General features: G+C 41.0%; 1 protein-coding gene across 1 annotated transcript in view; it reads left to right on the top strand.

Moving 5' to 3' along the window:
- The first annotated feature begins 5,875 nt into the window (after positions 1-5,875).
- The window catches only part of nrcama (neuronal cell adhesion molecule a), a 39,525-nt gene continuing 21,958 nt past the window's right edge, over positions 5,876-23,442 (top strand). The window contains exon 1 of the mRNA XM_008278911.1: positions 5,876-5,927. The gene's annotated coding sequence lies outside the window, so the exon portion shown is untranslated. The remainder of the gene's footprint in view (positions 5,928-23,442) is intronic.

Raw genomic sequence — 23,442 nt, 5'->3', positions numbered from 1 at the left:
AAAGGGGCGTAAGGGAAAGCAAAGATGGAGACGGACGAGAGTGGAAATGAGTGGAAGGCGATGAGAAACAGAAGGTTGGAAATGAGAGCGCGAGGAACAAAAGGCCTGTTGACAAGAGAGCGCAAACAGCGGGCGGTATGGACCTATAGGAAGCCTGGGAGACGTCCAATATTGACTGCATATCTTCCACCAAACAGAGAGGAAAAGGCAGAAGAAGAACAGAGGATGGAGGCCTCCTAATATTAGTAACGCTCGTGGAGGCTTTCTCATTAATTTCCGACCAAATTTTCTTCTCAGGCTTAAAGCTGTGATGAAGGCAACACAAAGGCTTCATGCAGCAGCTAAGTGCAGATATTATAGTCGCTACATGTGTCTGGCAGTGCAGCTGTGACCACGTGAGATTAAAGTGAATGGGATCACTTCTTTCTTTCTTTTTTCTTAATGGTGCGAGTAAGTCCCAGCATGAAGGTTGATGCACTCTCTTCTACCAGTAAAGCACCTCGCAGCTGTGCGGTTGGTTAAATCCTGCAATTGAAGACCCTCAGACGAAAGACCTTCAGTGGAAACGGCAGGAGATGACATTACTGAAATTGCTATTTTTAGAAAATATCAAAGAACACGTTATCTGCCGTTTCACCTTGCCTCTGATTTTCAAGCGCCCTTCCCCCTCAGGGTCTCTGTTCATACGTGTAGGTGCGGAACAGGCCATGTTCTGCTGACAGCCCGTCACATGTCAGTATCGACTCCAGCGGTCCTGCAGTTTGTGAGGAAATACGTCATTTTTCACTACCAGTATGACCTTTCTGCGTGGATAGATCACCAAATAGCCAACCAGACGTTGAATCCCCCAAGCCTCTGTTTGAAATTAGTTTTCTAATTAAAGCTTCAGACCTTACTGATTACACCAACACATTGGATTTTGTACATATCTATGTGGGTAAACACAGGACACTGTTTTTTTGGGTGACTTTCTATTATATTCAGTGCAGTTTATTTTAGCATGTTAATTATTTCTGTGAACAAACGCGTCACTGTTGATCTAGAAAGTCTCTCTAAAATTTCAATTTGCAACCTGCAAAATGTCAAAATGCCTCTTTAGCCAGTAGGTCTACATGATCAAATAACACTATTATTGTTTATCCATTTATAGAGAAGGTTATTATAGAAACTCACTGATTAAGTTAGCAAGTGGCTTCAATCTAAGGATCGACAGATATGAGGGGGATTTTTTTAGGTCCATTGCTGATTATTTGTACATAACAAAGACCGATATCCAATATTTGGGACAGTTATATGTTGTATATAATGTTTTAACAGCATGTGATAGCAGATAACCTGTCATTCATAACTCGGCATCATCATTAATAAGGGTGACTATAACCGAATATGGAGGGAATAAATTAGGACAGTCTGATCTGTTTACATGGGATCGACTGAGGTTGATCAGTTACATCAGCTGTTCTTCTGTTTTCTTAATCTTTCAATGTTCTGTTACTTTTATTGCCCACTAATGTCCAGATCTTACAACTTTATCAATTATTGTTTTCCAGACACTAATCTGTGGCTGCCTTCTAATTTAGCTGCTAGCCGTTAGCATTAGCCACTGTGAGCTAATTTCCTCGTTTGTGGCAACGGCTTGTGTTTCTTATTCAGTTTTTGCAGTTTCTGTTTGAGAGACATTTCTGACACCACAGAGTCACAACAAACAGAAGAGAGGTGGTTGAATCAGAACTGATGTTGAGCATTTAATCTATCGATAGTCAGCCAGGCCGATAATCGATCTATCGCTACTTCAGACTACAGACAGCCATCCCTGCAGTGGTCGTTTGGAATGAAGTGACTGATCTGAATTATATACTTTGTTCCATCAGCATATTGAGGAAATATTCACAAGGACAATACAGTAGCCACAAACATGTTTAGGGCTAGAAATTAGAGCTAAAATCCTTCCATCATAGATGTAATTTATATCAAAATACAGACATTGCAACTACAGAGTAAGCTACAAAGTTTCCTGATCTAATTTGTGAACATTTATGAAATTATAAAAAGGATTTTTATTACTTTTTACCTAAAAGTGTTCAACCTTTCAATAGATAATAATTTTGAAAGGAGTTTATATATTAAGACTTGGAGGTTAAAGGGTTCAGATGACCAGACAAGCACTGCATCCTTTACATCTAGTTTTTCTTGGGATTACATGTTGGACACTAAAGTCCTATCCGCTCACACTGAATGGGTGAAATGATGTAGGGGTTCCATGTTCTTGTGTTTGTGGGCCAGACTCAGATGAAGGTAGAAGTTGGTCGGGAGCCCAGCCAGTTGAAGCTTGTGTTAAGTGTGTTTTTCGGGCAGCTGCTACCGTCGCCGATCGCTGAGGCCCCTCAGCCTGAGGGATTACACATTTCTATTCACGCCTGGGGTCACTTATTCTATCACAGTCAGGAAAAAAAAATCCCCCCTTTGTACCACACACGCAGCCACAACATTGGTGCAGTTTACCGTCTCCCAGTGGATCCATAAACCCAGGAAGCTAATTGAAACAGGAGACATGCAGTAAATCAAAGCGATGCTGCGCCACACCTAGAGTTTTACTAATCAGACGTAGTGATCAGACAGTAAAAACATACAGAGGCCTTGTCCAGAACTTATAATTCACATTCATGCTGTTGTCATAGAGATATTTTATCTCCTTACTGAGACTATTTTTTGCTTCTTCTGAAGGTTCATCAAACAGATTCAGAACATTTACTCAACTCTATGTCAAGTACAGTGTTTATTTGACTCATCTCCTGTCAATGAAGTTTGTTCAGAACAGAGTCAGGGTGGGCTGGGATCAATATGTTTCACACTGCGACTGTATTTCAGTAATCATTAGCTCGGCTGGTAGCTTCACACTTGGTTAGCTGAAGCCTTTTACAGTTTTTGCTGTGTTCAGTTACACTAACTTTACAGCCTTCCACCGATTTGTATTTAATATTTTACGTGTGTTAATGCAGTTCACACACCTTTAACCAATAGATGTCGTGGCGTCTGTTTGATATCTCGTCAAAAAGAAAATGATTACATGAGATCAGCACAAATAAAGTGAACACCAGAAGAACTGACAGGTAATTTGATCGATTTTCTGACAGGAAAAGACTTTGACATTTTTGGAAAATACAGTGATTCACTGTCAAGAGTTAGATAAGACTGTTACCTCTGTCATATCAGTTAGATATGAAACTACAGCTGGCAGCTGCTTCACTTGGCTCCGTGTGAAGGAACCGCCTACCTGCACCTCTACAGCTCACTAATTAACATGTTGTATCTTAATGTGTTCATTTATCATCCATCCTGCAGGACTGTTTCTCCATTAGAAAAACTAACTTCTTGTAGTCTTGTCAAATTGCCATTTTTACACATGATTGTGCTGATTAATCATCTAAACTTTAGGAAGTTTCTGTGAGTTTATTGCTCCTGTCACATTTTTACATCTTTGATTTAAGTCCCACACCTCAGTGGAAACAGTCCGACCATGACTAGAGGTTGGAAGAACTTTAAAATGTCTTCTGGGCAGTATGACCCAATTATAAGGCCATAGATTATTGTAAAACAGAAAATTGGTTTGAATTTCTTTATGTTATTTTTTTAAACTGAAAAAACCTGGAATCCACATGTACAACATTTTTTTGAGAGTGACTCATGGCTTCATGTTTGCTCTGAAAAACCCTGAATTTTATTTTATTTTTTTATTAAGTGACAAAGTTATACATTTTAAAGATTTGTTAAATTCTACATGCAGATATCTGTACATAGTGGAGATATTTCACTATTTACATTATTAATTTGTTTCCATACTTGTCTCCTATCTGCTTTGTGTCAACACAGTCTGCAGTTCAGCCAAGTTTAGCCAAAAAGTCCCTGATTTTTTGTCAAATGACTGTTGGTTGCAGATGAATCGCTCATGGCTTCACATTTGCTCTGAAAAACACTGAATTTTTATATTTTTATTGTTTGTTTTTATTTGAGTGTACTCAGGGAAAAGGTTAATAAACATTATGCATGCAGAATAACATGATTTTAATAAAATATGATTTAAAGCTTAGATCTGGTTACATACACTGATGTAGAAACACATCACAGATGACTAGGTGAAGGACCCCCCAGAATGTTGACAATCTAATGATTCTTTCAGTTTTTAGCTGTGGTGAATGGTGTAATTTTGGCTGATTTCGGGGTTCAAAGAAGAGATGCTTCATGCTAAGACGAGCTGATGCAGAGACAGGAGACCATCTCATCTAACTCCATAAATAGGTTTCCCAAAAATCCTGAGCTAGTTCTTTAAAAAGAAGTTGCATTCTCCGTTGCTGCACGACATCCTCGCCTGTATGTCTCTTTTTGTCATCTCCATGGTAACGTGCTGGATCACGGGGTCAGCTCTTGCTCTTCCGCCACCTCCCAGCCGGCGTCGTCTTCCCTCTCTGCAGCTCTCTCCAACCTCCCCCCCACCTCCACTTCTCCTCCTCCTGCACTCTGGTGATGAAGCGCTTTTAGATTCGCCCGTTAATAATGCATGTTTCTGATCCCCACTCACTCTTCATTTTTTCATGTTTGTTCCCCCTCTTCTCTCTCTCTCTCTCAGACACTCCTTCCTCCATCATCCTTGCTCTGCCTCTCCTGCCAGTTTTCTGATGTCTCAGTGCGTTGCTGTCTCCATTCATTAACATCCCACACTCTGTTTTTTTTTCTTCTTCTCTTTCCCCCCTCATCTCCTTCCTTCTCGTCTCGGTTCAATTTGTTTCAGTTCAGCTGAGATAAGATCAATGCGGCTCGGTTCGAATCACATCAGTCCACCTTAAATTCACCCGATTCATCCTGATACATTTCACATCGCTCGGCTGATACACTTTCAGTTCAATTAAAACTAAGCGGGCTGGGTTAATTTAATTTTAAGGGTGCTTATATTGCACATTAAAAAATAATCTTCCCTTCTTTGTCTGGCTCTGCTTTGATGGGTCACAGCTTGGGGTTGGGTTGGGTCATTCTGTAACAACAGCCACTCAGCCATGTCGTCGGACGCCCCCCCCTCCTTTCTCATCTTTTTTTTTTTTTTACATTACCCGATAAGTTCAAACAGCTCAACCTCACCTTATTAATGGCTCCTCGCATAATCCACCATCGTTCTCCTCTGAGCTAACTACAGTTTTAATGGCTCCACGTCTAAATGGGCCCCTCCGCTCTTTGTCCGTCACATTTGTTTTGCTAATGTGAGATGAATGGAGACTCTCTCTGGAGATTATGATAATGCATTCGCGGTCATGAAGGGGAAGCTTGCTTGGTGAGGGGGGGGCACAATGTGTGTGTTGGTGGGTAACCTTTTATTTGTGTGGGTCCCCTCGGCTGGAGGTAAAAGTAATAAAAATGACAGGAGAAATTTTGGTTATCGATTGGAGGCCTCGTGTTGGGCAAGACGCAATCATTTGCTGGGTTCCCTGGAGAGAGACTCTGTGTGACGCCAGACTTATGTGATGAATGAATTGAAGTCTGTCTGCTTCGAGGACTAAATCAATCCTTTTGTCAATTAGATTTCCTTGAGTGCGTTTATCTGCTTGCACTAGATGAGCTAATTTCATAAATATTATTTCATATCAAACAAGGACAGTTTGAAATGTTTCACCTTTGACATATCAGTCATTTGTAGCGAAAGCCACTGATTATCTAATATGCGGCTGCAAGTTTGCATAAATGCAGCTTGATAGAAGCAGCACTTGAAGTGTTTTAACAAAATTTTCTGTTCTGGTGGACACTCTTGAAATGATGGTAACATATTGTTCAATCTGGGCTAAAAAAAACAAACACCCCATTCATGGTTATTTTCTTCCTCCTCATTGCAGGTCAGAACCACCTTCTGAGGACAGACAGCATCTGAGATTTAATCCACACAGGTAAGTCAAAGATTTGTGTCTATCTGCACTCATTTGCTATTATCTTTTACTCTAAAAATCCTCAACCACAAAACAAGTTGGTGTGCCAAAACTACACTGTTTATCATAGCGACAAACTGTACAGTCTTTGAACTACTCATCTGTAACACACAGTTCCATTGGAATACATAACCAGATCGGGATATTTTTAACAAAACCGCTTTACTCGATCATTGAAAATTTACCACAAATAGTCCATTTGTTCTAACCAGATTCAGTAAAAAACGAAAAATGCCATGCTCCTTGGCACAGTCATCACGTTGTGTGTGACTCAGCTGTGATCGACAATCATGTGACAAAAATTCAGTGACTTATTGGCTGCAGTCTGTGTTTATAGAGCAGAGAGGAGACACGTTAAAAAATTTAAGTAATTAGATATTTATAGCATCTGGAGTCACTGTGTCTTTTCAGTCTTGGTGGAAAAATGTTGTGCATGTTGATTCCAGAAGTTGTTTTTTTTTTTTGTAAATTCAATAATCAAAGACATTCAAATTGAGCTTCTTCTCTTTTCCTTTGTCATGATTTGTTTTGCTGCACAAGACAACTGACTTGTTGCTACCTTTAGCCATGGTTCTGCTGTTTCCATAGTGGTCTTTAGGAATTTATTTTGCAGTAAAGAATGAACCAAAGAGCAAAATGAGTCCAGTAATTGCTTGGGACTCAGAGGGTTAAACTTTTGCTCTCATTGTAATTGACTCCGCTTGTAATCACCACTATAATGCTGCTACGTAGAGCAGAAACAGGTCGCCACGATCCAGTGACAACAAAAACTGCTTGTCCTTTGCTTTCGCTCACTCATAATGCCACTGCAGCTGTTTATCCTGTGCTCTTGCGTACTACGTACACACTGATGTTACTGAATGTGCCAGGGAGATGCGTCCTGCGATGCTCTAACCTCAAGTCCAGGACAGCTTCTGGACTTGGAGCACAATTTTTTGCTGATGTCACGTCTGCCCTTGTGCATTTTGTGTATGCGTTTCGTCTCGGCTGCTGTTGTGTTACACCGCCCTGAGGGGCTAGATTTTAAACCAAACGTGAGTAATACATTATATCAGTTTCTGACAAACTGAAGTATATTTCTGCGTTTGGGAAAATATCCTCCAAGGACCTTTCGGTGACTTTTCTAAGCTTTGCAGATGCTGGCTGTACTTCAAATAAGAAAGGTCAGTTAGCATGGATGGAAAGTGCTGAGTGTTGAAGCGTGAGTCAGAGTCAGTGACTAATTTATGCCCTTTGCAGTCTTGGCTGTGCCTTTTGTTTGTATCTGCAGTGTGCAGTCAATGGGTAGTAAGTCAGCAAAGCAAAGGACTGTAGCTTTACGCTTGGTGGAACCTCTGTGTGGCTGTGATTTGAATTTGTGTAGGTTAGTTTTGTTGTTTTGTGCTTGGAAAAAAACAAAAAAAATCCAATAAAAGTGTTCTTTGATGCTGAAAAATCACCCATATGGGAAGTGATGGAATGCATGTGCAAAGAAGTAGGTCAAGGCTCATGATTTGGAAGATAAAAAGTCAAGATCAGCTGGTGCGAGGCGATCCGACAGTATGCCCACTGCCTGGTAAGATGAGCTATGATCTCCCAGCATGTGAAAAAAAATAGGAGCCACCATGTCCTGGCATCACCTGCTGCTGAACGAACACAGCGGAGAGCAGCGCATTGATGCCATTTAACACGCAAGAAATGCAGGGAATGACGCACTAATATATGAGAGTACCACTGAGAATCACACACGAGGGGTTTCCCACTGCCGTAAACCGTTGAATGTACATAAAAAGCCACTACCTGGCGTGCTGCATTCACCTTGTGCAAAACCTTTAAAGCGTCTTTCTTTCAGCAGGGAGCCTCAGTAAGCAGAGCAGCAGGGTATTACATAACACACCACTACAATGCTTCCACCCTTCATTACTATCATTGTTACCCGAACAGTCCCCTGAGAGCGATCCACTATATTGCACTGAGCCATCATTTTTTAATTTATTTTTTTACATTGAGTCATTATCGCAGCAGTTTATTTGACTGGAAAAAAAAAAAGAAAAGGTGGTTTGAATTGGCAGGTTGCGGTGATCTCTCCTCTCTCCTCCCCTCTCTATGAGTAATCCTGATGAACAGATGGGTGGAGGAGGGCAAAAAAAAAAAAAAAAGAAGGCCGATGCCAGCTTGTTTCGCCGCTATAACACCGTCAATCAGTCCCCTCCTCCATCTCACCTCCTGCCCCCTTCCCATCATGCCCTTTTCATTCCTGTCAGCATCTTTCCCCTCTCTTTCATCTTTTTAATTCTGATATTCGCCCCCTGACGACCTCCCCGACGTTGACGCCATCAATCCGTCTGACAATGTGGCCGGCTGTCCGACCATCGACAACAACAACCAGATATGCAGAAAACTTAGCCGTTAAAGGTTTAACCGACTCGCCTTGAAGGACAAACATACAACATGCAGTATGTTGTAGTAAAGCCCAGAGTCACGCACCAAGGCCACGTGCATCCATCTGCTCGTCGATACCTCTTACCTAGCAGTAGCACCCAGGAATACCAATGAGACTTGGCTCATTTACAAGCCCAGCTGGATTTATGTCACACATTGTCACACTGTATTAGAATGAGACCAGCTATTGATTTTTGATCCTTTTATCCGACACGCGTGCTCTTTGGCTGCTTCATTCCAAACACTTTTTTTTATTTTTTTTCCCCCCCGCCACAGTTCACATGGTCCCACCTGGGAACTGCACGCACTGTTGTTCAACTTGTTTCTGAGAGTACAAAAGATATGAACCAGTGAGCTACAAGTTGGATCTGAAACATATAGATACCAAGTTTTTAAGCAGAATTCTGTGGTTTCTTCTGAAAGTTAAAACATGGGATGTAATACCTACGGGATGGTGCAGATGAGTTTATGCCATAATATAGACATCGCAGTAATGGGAGCTACATTGTGAAAGATCAGTTTGTAGAGGAAAACATTAGCTCCGTCTCCTAAAAATGAAGTTTCTGTAGATGTAGTCTTGCGTAGCCGGACCATTCTCAGGCGTTGATACAGTGCTGTGTAGACTGGTCTGACTGGACTTCATGATTAGTCTGCTGTAGGAGATAAAAACTTGCTCTGGCCTGTTTGTTTTTCTTTAAACCAATTCCATTCATCTTGGGCTGTGCTATATCAATGGTCTCCTCTTCAGATAGTGGCAGGGGATTTGTCTTGGTGGAAGATTGGCATGCAGGGAAGGGTCATGAAAGTTAGTAAGGCAGAGCTGCCTCACTGCTTGAACCAAACCATCCAAATTTGAGGTTTTCAGTCAAGTTGGTGGTACCATGTAGACAGCAGAAGGGGGAACAGAAAACTGCATGAAATTTGTGGCCATTGACAGGTTAATATCTGTAATCTGCATTCTGTGAGTCAGACTAGTCTACAGCTAGACAACATTGTCAGTCACATTTGGGGGGAACACATTTTATGCCATTTGTTCATTACTGTTGCCATTAGTGGGAGTGTGTGTTGTCACCCATGTAGGCCTGAAAATGCAAAAAATAAAATAAAAAAAGCCTCATACATGTTGTCAAAGGGCTTCCATTAACCTGAACCGGGACATTTTCCTCAACCTCACCATGTAGGTATGGTCTCTAAACCTAACCAAGCATCTAGCACATAGTTCATGTTGTTAAATCTGAACACAAAGCAGGAAATGTTCCTAAAAATAACCAAGTAGTTATGTTGTCTACGATGTAACCAAAAAGCAAACGAAAGAAAATTGTGAGAGGAAAAAAGTTAAGCTTAAGAATAACGGTCCCACATAAGATGTCATGGGGAAATTGTATTTCTTTCAAACCGTCAATGAGAATCCAGTTTAGCTGTTTAGGTATGTTGTTTTAGAGAAAAAGGTTTGTGGGGATTAAATATAAATAATAATAGTAAAATACAAGAAGTAAAAGGGAGCCGTGGTAGAAGTAGTAGGGAAAAAACTGACTACATGAAAGGTTGTTGAGAAATATTATGTAAAAGTCTCTCTTCTGAAATTCTGTTTGATTTCGAGCGTTTAGTCGCAGTAATTGACATTTATAACCATAATGCAGAATATGAATCATTACATCCAGTTTTGTCACCATTGACTAAAATCACATTCTGGTGTCACATGTCAAGATATTTTTTTTTCAGGGATATTGAGCATCCTTCACTCCACCTGTCACAGACACACAAGCTAAAAAAAAAGACACTTATGGATTGCACGGCTCTGACTGAGCCCACGGCTTTTGATGAGATAACCTTAGACAGGCGAGACACGGACTCACAAACACCTACACCTGCACAAACCTAACACCCAACCAGGCCGCCGGCAGCCAACAAACTGGTCCATACGCCTGGAAAAACGTGTCCAGATATCACAGCATTACAATTGGACGTCAGATGAGGCAAATTTTAATGGCATCAATCGTAAGGGAGTCACATATGAATGAGTCCTCAGCTTTGTGAGCATTTATCGGTTTCAAAGCCGTTCCAGGTTGATTCTGTGACGAAACCACAGCTTGTTTTCATACTGGATGTTCATTCTCTTCAGTTTATTTCAAAACAACACACCACATTTTGCAGTGCCGTATATTTTTTTTGGCATTGGGTCAAAGTTTGATTTTTGTCACAAAATCAATGCCGCAGTTTGTCTTCGCAGATCTCTTTTGTCAGGTGCTCTAACCTTTCCTATTTTCTCACCTTCTAAAAGGAGAGGATCACTCTTTCACATGAATGTGCCTGAAGCAACGCTGTTCAGATTCACTTCATGCGATAGCAGGGCTGCTCACGTTCCCTGAATAGGAAAAAGGGGAACAGGAAATGACAATAAGATACTCTTTTTTTGTGTCACGGTTAGGCTATTCATATCAGGGATTTATGGAGAAGCATGGGCGTTCACAGCAGCACGGTTACATTTTCAAGTGGGTGAGGGGTCAGGAGACCTTTTGGCTTATCGAGGATGCATTCATGAAGTGACATTTTCATTGTTAGGCTACATAATTGCATAGATTACACTGTATGCTTCCATTTTATTTTCTTAGAAAATGCACATTTTATGCATCTATCTATCTATCTATCTATCTATCTATCTATCTATCTATCTATCTATCTATCTATCTATCTATCTATAATGGGAGCAACTCTACCGTATGTCTTCTCAGGGATCAATGAAGTATTTCTGATTCTGACATAAGTAAGATAAATTGTACGTATTTTAACTCCTCATTTATTGATATGCTTGCTATCTCCAGCTGTAAATGTCAGAGATGTAGTGATGCTTGAAGATACAATACAGCTTTAATTAGGGCTGAATGATGTGCAAACAAAGTCACATTTTAATTCTGTCATTTATTAGCCATTACGTTGCAATTGCAATATGAGTCATGATTCTTCTTATTATTTTTTTTTCAAAGATTGACAATGACATGATTTTTTTTCCCAGTATCTGTACCGTACTAGCACATTCCCTTATGTGTGGAGAATTTGTATGCCGAGGCATCTCTGCATCACAATGCCTCATTTAAAATGGGATATTACGACACATTTGACCTTTATCGATAAACTGCAGCTCCTTCTTTGCTCCATGTTGTGATTTTGATAATTCTTAGAATAATCGAACACAATCCTCAGCTAAACAGTCTCCAACCAATATTCCTTCTAGGTTGGGAGGAGGGTTGTAAATAAGGGTCACTGAGCCATTCAGATACATAATTGATTCAGCTGTTATTAGTCAGATAGCTGAGGTCAATGCTGAGCTCCTACCAGCTACCACATAAAATCACCTTTTGTATGTATTAACAGCACAAATTGGGTTAATTTTCTGCTAGAACAAACACAGCTAAGACCGCTTGTCTCTTCTCACAGCAGCTAGTGTGCAATATACATTTAATGGATACTTAGGTCATTAAATTTAATGCATGTGGTGCTCAATACTGTCACCAAATGACATTTAGGAGCTTTTGGATACCTCAGGGATGGATCAGTTGAAATTCTGCTGTCCACTTGTTGTAAAACTTAGTTAATAAATGAATCACACACGCTCAAAAATTGATTTTTACCTTTTCTTTTATTGTACTCCTCGGCTTTGCTAAATGTTGCCTTTAGAAAACACAAACTCTATCCACACCCCCAGTTTTATATTATTTTTAACTTCCGCATGTACTTGCTAAAATGTTCATCTTTTATAAATACGCGGATGACGCTGTCCTTTGTCTGTAATGATTCTCGTTTCTTAAACTGGTTAAAAATGCATTTTCAAATCAATATTGCATGACTTTCAAAACCAGGTCACAGCGCGCACGTGAATATTAGTTGCTGTCATTACAGCTGTAGCCGGCGGCGCTGTGGCCACATCTTTTTTACTGCCGGAGATGTCACCTTGTGCCCTAGAACACCCCCTGCCATTTCAGCAGTATCCCAGCGGTAAACAACGAGGAAGGACAATAGCTCCCGCGGGTCGGTGTTAGAGGTGTGGACGGGCGGACAGGCGCATGCTGACCATCAGCACTTCACAAAGCCTGAGAGAAAAGCAGGCGCTGGGGGATTCTGTGGATGGTGCTGGAATAACTGACCCTAAAAGGGAAGGCCCAGTGTGTGTGTGTGTGTGTGTGTGTGTGTGTGTGTGTGTGCACATGCAAAAGAGGCTGAGATAGTTTGTTTTGATGAGACGGCTGTGTGTGATCCGGTTTGGGGGCTGTCGGAGACAAAGGGCCTGCCAGTTCTGTCTTTTCATTGTAAAGAAGCGGTGTTAGTGTAGTGAAAGCTCCTCTTACATTAACTTCCAGTGTAGCGGACAGCTTCCGATGGAGTAAGCAGTTAAATCATGAGGCTCTGATTTCAGTTTTTTAAGGGAGATACCTGGGTAGAAAACATGCTTACAGCCTGCTTCTTACTGGTCAAAATACAAGAATGCAGTGGGTATCTGCAACTTGTGTATTTCAAAACTGTGCAAATTCGGCAGGGATCTGCCAATATGGGTTTTTTCGCTGCCTATACTGAAGAAAGGTTGATATTCGGTAGAGATACACATTAAATGTAATGTTTTAACAGCATGTGATAGCAGAGAACCTGTCATTCATCACTAGGCTTCTTCATTAATAAGGATGATTATAACTGAATATGTAAAATAGGAATAGGCGTGATAGAATTAGGCCCCTCTGAGCTGTTTATAAGGGGTTAATTGAGATTGATCAGTTTGTCTCCTGCAGTTAAGTCTGCTGTTCTTCTATTTTCTTAATCTTTCACTGTTTTATCACCTTTATTGTCCATCAAGGTCCGTATCGGAAAGCATTATTAATTATTGTTTGCCAGATTCTATTTCACAGTAATCTGTGGCTGTCTTTTAATTTAGCGACTAGCCATTAGCATAGCATTAGCCACTGTAAGAGTAGCTATGTTTTTTTAGCTACTTTTTTTTGTTTGTGGCAATGGCTTGTGTTTCTTGTTCAGTTTTTGCAATGTCCTCTTGAGGGACATTTCTGAGACTACAGAGTGATGACAGACAGAGAGAGTGGCTCATCATCAGCAAATGAGAAAGTGGTATTATCAGAAAAATGTCAAATATCGGCCATGATAATCGGTCTATCCCTAATATTCAGCATGCAATCTGTCCTGATCAAAAAGGAATCAAACTTACCTGATCGATGGAGGACTGTCTTTGGTGCATGCTTTGTAAACATTTTCCTGGAAATCACAAACCCATATCCGTAACACAAGTATGACATTACCTCACCTTGTCTTTTTTTTCCCAGGTGTTGACGATTTGTTTGACAGAAAATACACCTTGTAAAACACCCAACATAGCTTCACTTTAGCTCCACAGTCAGTGCTTTATTTCCATCTCTTCTTACCTCTCAAGCGAAGAAAAGCGCAACCCAACCCGCCTATTGTGTGAAGCACAAATACGCTTAAGTAAATAATACTTAACTCTCTAAAAAAAACCATATGAATAGCAGCCCATCTATTAAGGCGGATAAGCGAGGCATTGCTACCTGTTGTTTTCCGTACAACTTCAAAAAGTCCAGTTGAGGCCTTTGCCCCGAAGAATGGGCATTTTCTCATCTTACAGTGGGCTTTGTTCGCAGTAGGTCGGCCGGCTGGGGCGAGTTTGCCAAGACGGGAAACAGAAAGAGACATAAGGGGAAGGAGAGGCCGAGCAGTCAGCCAATAACGTTATCAAAGTGACAGATACAGAGACAAAGACTGAGAGGAGGTTGGTGTTTCTTACTCGGGGTCAGACCTTTCTTTCCTTGGATGTTTGCACAGAGGACCAGTGGGTTTGTACGTCTTTGTCTAGTATACGTCGGCACTGCTTTCACTTAGCATTTCTTACTGTCAAGTTAGCTCTTGAAATCTCATGGAACATATAGAACAAAGCACCTAAAGAGAGCGGTATATACCTCAGGAGCTGATGGCGACAACAAACTAAGCCACAGGGAGAATAAATGTAGGACTTATATTCATCATGCTGGTTGGAAACACAACTCCAGTTTGTCATTCGAGCTTAAGAGTTGCGTGCTCGGATTATTTATGCCGTTGCCAAGTTTACAAAAGATGTTCTGTTCAGCTTCTGGAGTACAGCAGTATCAAGGGATTATGCTTCCTACGTTTAAAAGAAGAGAAAAGGGATTATTCCCCTTTTAGAATGACACGACAGTAGCACCTGCTTTTCACATGATTGCGGGACCAGTTGTTAAAGTACTGCGAGCCAACTAGGTAAGGTTCTACCCTCAGGCACTGGTTGCACAAAGGCGGTTGTTAGATGCTGTAAGAAATGATGTGTGTGTGGTCTGAACTGCTTTTTGTTTGTGATTACAGGAGGTTGTCCTCCTTTTTCTTTCCCGCTCCCTTTTCAGAAGCCCAGTAACTGGAGTGCATTCAGCTACCAGTTTTGTGTGAAATTAAGTTTTCGTCGTGGTTTCAGTGATTTTTAAAAGAAGCCGAGATGCACGTTCCCCCTCTGGAAACGCACACTGGAATAACAAAATGCAAAGTCTGCTTTGTCCGATGTCAGCAGTTCTGAACCCCAGAATCCACCGGCATATATGAGGCATGCTATCTTTTTTAAGACAAAATCACACCATTTATCAGAGGTAGATCCTTAAAAAGCAAGCTTTGCAACAGTCCTTGGACTAATCATGTTTGACAATTAGTTCCGCTGGGATAATCAACCAAATCTAATTTTCATCAAAATCTTTTATTCTGTGTCTCATTTAAAAAATCTGCACAAAAACAAACATTTGCAGTTATCAGTCGGTAAAAAAACTCAAAAATAGTCTGTACTCTTTGGCGAAAACAAGACGATATCATGTCCCAGCAACAAGTAACAGTCAAAAATGACAAAATGATTTTTTCTTTTTTAGTTGAACAAGGCCGAACTGCAGGCTGTGTAAACATCGAGTATGGAGACAAACTTAAAATGTACAGCATTTAGTAAAATGTCTATACAACATACAGTATGTAGGGTCACCATTTTTGTCCAGTATTGGTGATACCTGTGGGCACCTGAACACAGAAATTCAACTTTCATTTTAAATTTTTTCAAATATTTATACATATTTTTGACCCTTTTCCATGTCCTAGCCGTGGTTCTGCTTCCATAGAGGTTCTGCACTTTATATTGCAGTGAAAAATGAGCCCAAAAATGTAGCAGGACCAAACTAAAAGAACTATTGACCTTGGGTTCACATTTAGGCTTTAATTCATTCTCATGTGTTTCTGGAGACTCTCACGGCTCTCAGCTCCCACTCCGGTGACCTGGAGATTGTAGAACATAGTGCGGTCGCTGTGCTTTAATGCATGTGCTCACTGTCGAGACAAAAGGAGTGAAACATCAGCATCCAAAGTAAATACATCTGGTGCCAAATTTCATGACAGATTCAAGGTTTTCCTCTACAAACCGTCACTGTGCTGTCAGTGATGTACAAATCTATCTATCCGTGTACAGATAAGAGGAACACGCGCGCCGGTCCACTCCAGCTGAAAGCAGTCTGGCTCTGGTTTATTGTCTCAGAAATATCTGTGTCACCGTGATTTGATGTGACTGCTGGATGATTGTGTTTTCCATCCCTCCCTCTTAATTCTCTTTCCTGCTTCCCGTTGCCTCCCTCTCCCTCCCTCATCCGTCTCGTCGGGGCTGTCATCCCTCGGCGGTGCGACTGAAGGCCGTGTAGTGACCAACTTAGCACGCCGCTGCGGGGTTTTGCAAAGTGAGAGGCAGAAACGCTGTCGGCTTCGTGTCAGCCGGCTTTCGTGTCATGTCATCCGTTGAGAGATCTGCTTATGGCGGTCGCTTTTTATGAGCGGGGGGTCATTTCGAAGAGAGCGCGTGGACGAGTTCAAGGTCTCGGTCGAAGAGACTCGAACGGCATAATTCATGTGTTTACTTCCAAATAGAAAGAGCTGCAGGTTGCTGAAGGTCAGCGTGTGGTGCACATGTTAATGGGTACGCTGCTGGAATAATTCAGGGACGTACTTGGTGTGTAACCTTAACCGTGAATTACATTTTATTTGTGTGTGGTGTTGTGCAGCAGCAGTGGTTACGCTCCTGTACGAGGTTGTAAAATACTGACTCATCCGATAATAAAGACTCCTTGTATTTCACTGCAAACTCTCACGATGAAAGGGAGCAGAAATGATTTGTGAGGATATTGTGCAGATATGAGGGTTTGCAGAGATATCGGACGGCTGTATTAAAGATGCACTAAACCATGTCCTGTTGCAGAAAGATGAGCGTCCGATACTGTAAACGCTCCAAAAAATACTGTATCGGTGACAGATTAGCCAGATCGTAGTGCATCATAGATATATTCTCTAAATCGCTCAGCTCTGTGATCGATCCTGCGCTTGGATTTGCGATGTAATCTTCGAGCTTCGGTTCAGTATTCGCTGTGTAATAGATTTAAAACATGCGTCGGAGCTTTTCCACGTGAGATAGCATCAAACGTGCGACTGTCACAGAAGGAGGACGGAATGAATTTGTAAAACCGTTGACTGACAGCGGCTAAATGTGCGAGATGTGGTTGTTAAGACGTCAGTGAAACTATGTGGTGTGTATTGATTAATGGGCAGCATAAACAGCCCATGAATGTTTCAATCTGCTTGAATGTAATCAAATTGAACAGCCCCAGTGTTGCAGCTGTTGCGATTTTCTCATCACTATGGCATCGTGCTCTTGACCTTGGTTGAAGAAGGGATCAAAAAACACAAAGAAGACAGCGAAATACCAAAAAAAAGACAGAAAATGAACGAAAGAAAGAGGAAAGGATGGACTGATCTGATCAACTGTTTGACCTTTGACCCGAGTCAGGAAAGAGAAGGATGAGAGATGACCTGCCCACCAGCCTAAGCCGTGCTATTCATCCTCTGCTGAGTCCTCTTTATCATCATCATCTTTGTTTTTGTTTGTAGCCTGTGAGGAAAATGAGCAACGAGAAATTATTTTTCCCCTTTTTAGCTCAAGGATGAATGCGAGCATGTGTGTAACTGCAATAATAAAAAAAAAAAGGAAAGTCTTTCTCTGGATAATACTGCTGCCAGAGAAATGTCTTCCGCCACGCTGCACAGTACAGCCTCGTGGCGAAGCCTTTCCCTTTTGAAAAATTCCCTCAACAGGCTTCATAAACACACTCGACCGCGCGACAAACAGGTATGAAAGAGTGTCGCTTTAAAGGTTAAAGGTTCGGTTTTCCGGTGCGTGATCATGCAAATCACAGGCGCTGATGTATCACCGACGCCAAAGTCGACGCGATGAGCCAGTTAACACTTGGTGACATTCGAGCTGTTGGAATATGGAGATGCTGACATTTGCACATGGTAGCTAATTTGATGTATTTGTGTGTCTGTTTTCTGTTTGTGCCCGTGCTCAGGGAGTCATCTGTGTTGCCTGCTATGTTGTTGTTTTTTTTCTTCTTCTTTAACCCTCGGGCAGCTTCCTCTCTGGAGACGTGACCCTGGTTAGACAGAAAAATGGAAACACAGGATGAAAACAGATGACATATGTACAGTTATGTTCACATGTTGGGGGGTTTTATTTTTACAGAATGTATTTTTTTTTTTATTTATGAAATGTAGAAATATTCTGTTTTAAAGAAATGGCTTATTTGGTTTCCATCAGAGAGTTGGGTTAGAAGCTTGATATCAGTCTTCTTTCTAATAAACATGAAGTGTAATTTTGCTTAAATGCTGGAACATGAGAAACAGTAACTGTAGAGTGAAACATGGCTGCCTTGTCTTACAGTTACAAAATCCAAACTTTCACTTTGCGTTATTTTCTAAACGATAACTCACAAGTAGAAAAAAATCTCAGATGAACCTGTAATTTGTTTGAATTATTTTGAAGGCAAGAACTCGTTTTGTCAGCACAACCACGATTAGTCAGTGTACTCAAAGACGTCATTGTCAACATCAGTGTTTTTAGCCAACACAGTTTTGCTTTTTTAAAATTTAAGTTCATTTTAACAAATGTTTTTTCCTCATTATTACTGATGTTTGTCGTATTTGGCTCGAGTCATTGGTGATTGAAGCAGAATCTGACTCGGTTCGGGGTAAAAGTTTCCAAACACCAAAACCTTAAAAAGTGTGGGAGCACTTCAACTAATCACAGAACGAAAAGGTGTTTTTATACACTGTGCAGAGTTTCAATGGCACACCAGAATGCATTAGAACCTGAAGAGAAAAAACACATCAGTACTATCCAGCATGGCTTCACTTTACATCCCTTTGCTTCTCTCCTGCTCTCTGAGCTCACATATACTGTATTCTTGTACATCCAAATTCCCAATAAAGCTGTTCTCATTTACACATTTTTCTGTTTCTCTTGTTAGATAACGAAACGATATTAGATAATGACTGAAAGCAGCTCAATAAGACAACCTGTTAACGCTAAAATCATGATTTTTATAGCTACAGCATCATCTGACAAACTCACAATACACCTGAGATAAAGGCTGACAATTCAACTATATTTTCATGAAATTCTAATCTACCACTAAAGTCTGAGAGATGGAGTTGCTTTAGCTGTTCATCGCTTGTAAAATTAAAGGTTTAAGGATTTGACAGAAACCTGGATTTCTTTTGAAGTTGCACTCGTGACTGAAGTCTTTTTATTCATTTTGCCATGTTGGAGTTTCTAGTTTAACTCCACCAACTTTACTGTTTTGCTTTTGTTGGAGGAAAATTAAGCATTTAGATCAACCGACTAATCAGTAAAATAGTCAATAGATGAATCAGTGGGAAAACAGTGATAAGTGGCAGCCACAGGAGTGATTTCTACAAATGCACAGTTTTATACACAGCTTTCTGATCTGTGGTGTTAAATCTGAAATGTTTATTCACAATACTTCCCAGGTGGTTTGGCTGCATGTATTCGGCAAAGCTTCATATTTTCATTTTTAGTTGGCAAAGAGAGCAGCATCCTAGTTTACTGAGCACACAACTCAATGACCTAAAGTGCATTCAGTCTGTTTTGCACATTGAGAGCTCTGAATTTAACAGATCACTACAGATAAATAATTTAATATTCGAATGGTTTTTAAAATTAGACTTGGAAAAATTGGGTTGAATGTGATGTCTGTGATTTTTAAACATCGGCTATAATAAATATTTTCATTTGTACCTATTTGTGCATTCGATCGCTAGTATCTCATACCTTCATTTGTTGTCACTCATTACCTTTTAGACAGAATGCCACTTAAAAGCAGCTCTACGAATGATCCGGGCTTCACTGTGTCTTTGGGAGTTCCATCTTCGGTCCATATGGCCGGCACCACTGTGTGGGAGGCCATTTCTGCTGTAGCTGAACGGAACATTACTGCAATAATTAATCTGAAGATGGGCTTTTACATTTGCGTGATCATATTGCTTTTTTTTCCCACAATGAGAGTAGAAGATTTAGTATGCATGGACTCCATCTAATGCATTCAGTTGTGTGGGTCCCTTTCTCATTGTTGACTATCCCCTCGATTAACCAGTGAGAGTAATATCCAATAGGACGTGACGGCCTAATTAGCCGTGTCCTGGGGTTGTATTAGCTCACACTCTCTGCATAGCTCAGCTGGATAAAATCTGACACACTGCTTTTCTAGAGTCCCTTACTCTCCCTGTGTCATAAGACATGCTTTCTGTAATGCAGAGCAGAGATATAAGTGGACTGAATCCAGCCGTGAGCCTGTTAGATTCACCTTCTGATGAATTTAACCCCCTGCTTACATGTCAATCTCTGCATTAATGTGCGCCGAACTCTACGCGGCAGTTCATGAATAATTAAGATGTCAAGATCCACTGAGACTCTTACCTGACAGCAGCACACTGCTCCACCTCCACTTCCAACTCAGGCTGCTGACTGGAGTTACTGTCACCCTGAGGATACCTTAATTCAACCAGCTCATTGGGAAAATGGCTACTTCTGCAAGTCATATAGTCCAGAACTGAGAATTAAAGTCAAGTATAGTCATCCTGTTTTATAGTCAAAAAGAACATAAAGGGTTTTTTTTGTTTAGATATATTTGTAATAATTTTATTAAAGGTCTCAGAAATGTCAGAAATGCAGTTTTTGTCACAGCTAACTAGAGGGATCTGTCATTATCCGTGATTGGTTGACAGCAGGTTGCAGCCTGCCAGAATCAGAGAACAGATGAACGTGCACCAAAGTGACATTTGCAGGAACATTTACATGCTGTTTAATGTGCTGCTACTGAGCTACTTTTAACTATCTGATGTTAGCAGTGCACTTTTCCCTGCTGTAGATTTGTTCCCGTACTTGCAGGTGTAAGATGTGTGCACCTGCTTGTAGTCTGAATAAGAATTAGGGGCCGTGTGTCACCTCAGCAGTCCCGACACTGTGTTCTATGACGCGGTACTTCTCAGTTCAGGTCTTTTAGGGTAAATCAACACTTTTGCTTCTGAACTGCAGTTCTTCCAAAGTGTTCTTGGGATATCATGGGTGCGTAAGGTGATGACATCATTGCTTGGGGTAAAATCTGCTTTTAAATTTAGTGCCATGCAAAAGAACTACAGACATGGCCGCTTCTCAGAATATGTCCCGTTGTTGGTTTAAACTGTCACTTTTATAATACAACCTGCTTATTTCACTCATTTTATGCACATGAAAAATTTAGTGCATTTCAATACAACCATAGAATTCTACTCTGAGGAAGCTTCTACAGCTTCTGTTACGTAGTGAGAAAGGTGGTGTTTCTACTTTATTGTTGGGGTTGTAAAAGGAGCCATACTAGCCGTGGAAGCAGAATTGAGATTTAACTGAATCAGAAAGGTTATATATAAAATCATAAATGCACACTGTAGTTATCCCACTTATGATAGTAAACCAAGCACACAACAGGCATCGATGGATGTGTGCTGTCAACAGTGGCACCAGATGTCATTGGGATGAGAGGCAGAAAACAAGGAGGAAGATGGTCAGTTTGGCATTATTTACCTACAACATTATCCTTGAATCCCAGTTGATTATGAGAATTTGTAAAACTACCCATTGGTCATGACAGAGGCTTCCCCATACCATCATTTTTAGGAAATCTATACAAGGAGGCTGAGCTGCGTTTTGCAAATTCTGGTATCCATGGAAGATGCGTTTGCATGCTAGCAGACTGTTAACTGTAGTAAGTACAGTAACTCAGTCTAGCAGGAGAACCTCTGATGTTATTGCACTCTAGTTTTTAATAGTCTTAGGAGAAGGGGTCATGCAAAGTGTGGCTCCAGTGCTTTAGCAACTAAACATTTTTCACCCAACCAAAAATCCTGAACAAAAAATGCTGGAAAACAGTTAAAAAGCTTAATTCCACAGTCTAGTCAGTCAATTATTTGCAGACATGTATAATGTGTAAAGAAATCAAATGATCAGATTTACTGCACATGGACTTTAAATTCTGTTTTTTCACCAGACAAAGATCCTCTAATGAGAGGTTAGACACCTGCCCAGTTGTGAAAATACTTTGGAACTTGCAAAAAACTGCAGAAATCACATGTAGGATGAGCTGGTGTTTGGCTCGCAGTGACCATATACGTTATTTATGACAGAATTCAGGCTTCTACTAGTATTCACTAATTTATTGCAAAACTACAGGACGCCAGCATGAAGGTAAAAAATACAACGTCGCCTCTTTCTGTTTCTAAGTCTTTTCTCAAAGGAAAACACAGGATGATTAATTACAAAGCAAATGTAAGCTGGGCTTTGAAGTTTAGTCAGTCGAAATACAAAAAAATGTGCCAGTTAATTTATGATTGTGGCAGTGGAGAAGAAATCTCGCAGACATTTTAAGGTGAAATATTATGTGGCATCAATGTATACTGTATAAAAGAGACATTAGTCAAGAACGGTGTGTGTATAGGAGCGTCTTAATGCCAGCGGTGCAGTAAAATATGATAAATCTGCTGATAAATCAAAGCCTGCTAATGCACATGCGACACAACTTTGTGCAAGACAGGGGGACATAAAAGGGAAAAACAAACACATAATTCCCCGCTCCCCATGGCGCGCTTTACAAGAGCCCATTAATGCCAACATGATTTTGTGCGCTTGTAACGGCTGTACGCATCAATCCGCATCCCTTTTGCTGCGCGCTACACAACAGCAGCAGCAGCAGCAGCTAGCGCTGATCGGTCTGCACTCATGTGTAACTTGATCCATATGACACACTGACAGGGACGGTTCTGCGTTTGTGCACGCATGTGCCAATCTGTGCGGCTCTATCTGCAGCAGAGTTGTGATCGTTCCAGCCGAGCGCACTCACATGCCATATGTTTACAGGCAGGCACGTGGTCAGGCGGGGGCATCTCGGCGGGGCACATGGGATGTTTGAGTGGATTTTTTGTCGGGAGGGCAATGCAATGTGAAGTCAGCTTGTGCCGCATAACTCTACAAAGTCTCTGGAATAGAAGGCCCAGCTGATGGGTTTTGTCAGCAGATACACTGAGAAGCTTTCTTCTAGTGACTGCTACACGAATGTAAATGCTGAGCAACTGTGTCTCACTGGGTTCTTTATCACGAGAGAAGGTAAATAACAGCAGAGAACAGACAAGTGCAGAATGCTCGAGTGGTTTAAGGATGGGAATCGAGTTTGTTTGGACATCTCCTCCTGCCAAAGTCTTCACGTTGGCAGAATGATTTGCTGTCTGACAGACGATCCGCTTGCACTGCCTTACTTAAGATTCTTCACTTTGGATAATGAGCCTTAAGAATGTCGGTTCACGTCACTGAAAAATGCAGTAAAATAAGCTTTCCATTGTAGCTGGGCTAAATATTTATACATGTTTAACTATAGTTCTTTTTTAAAGGCTAATCCTGTATACGCTCACTGTATTAGGTACACCTGTTTAACTGCTCACTGACGTAAATATTGATTCATCCAAACACATGGCAACAACTCGATGCATTTAGGCATGTAGGCATAGTCAAGATGACCTGCAGAAGTTCAAACCGAGCATGAGAATGGGGAAGAAAGGTGATTTAAATGACTCTGAATGTGGT

The sequence above is a fragment of the Stegastes partitus genome, unplaced genomic scaffold, assembly GCF_000690725.1.
Source record: "Stegastes partitus isolate 25-593 unplaced genomic scaffold, Stegastes_partitus-1.0.2 Scaffold137, whole genome shotgun sequence".
In the NCBI taxonomy this organism is placed as follows: domain Eukaryota; kingdom Metazoa; phylum Chordata; class Actinopteri; family Pomacentridae; genus Stegastes; species Stegastes partitus.
The sequence above is the reverse complement of the archived record's forward strand: the minus strand, read 5'-3'. Positions and strand labels throughout refer to the sequence as shown.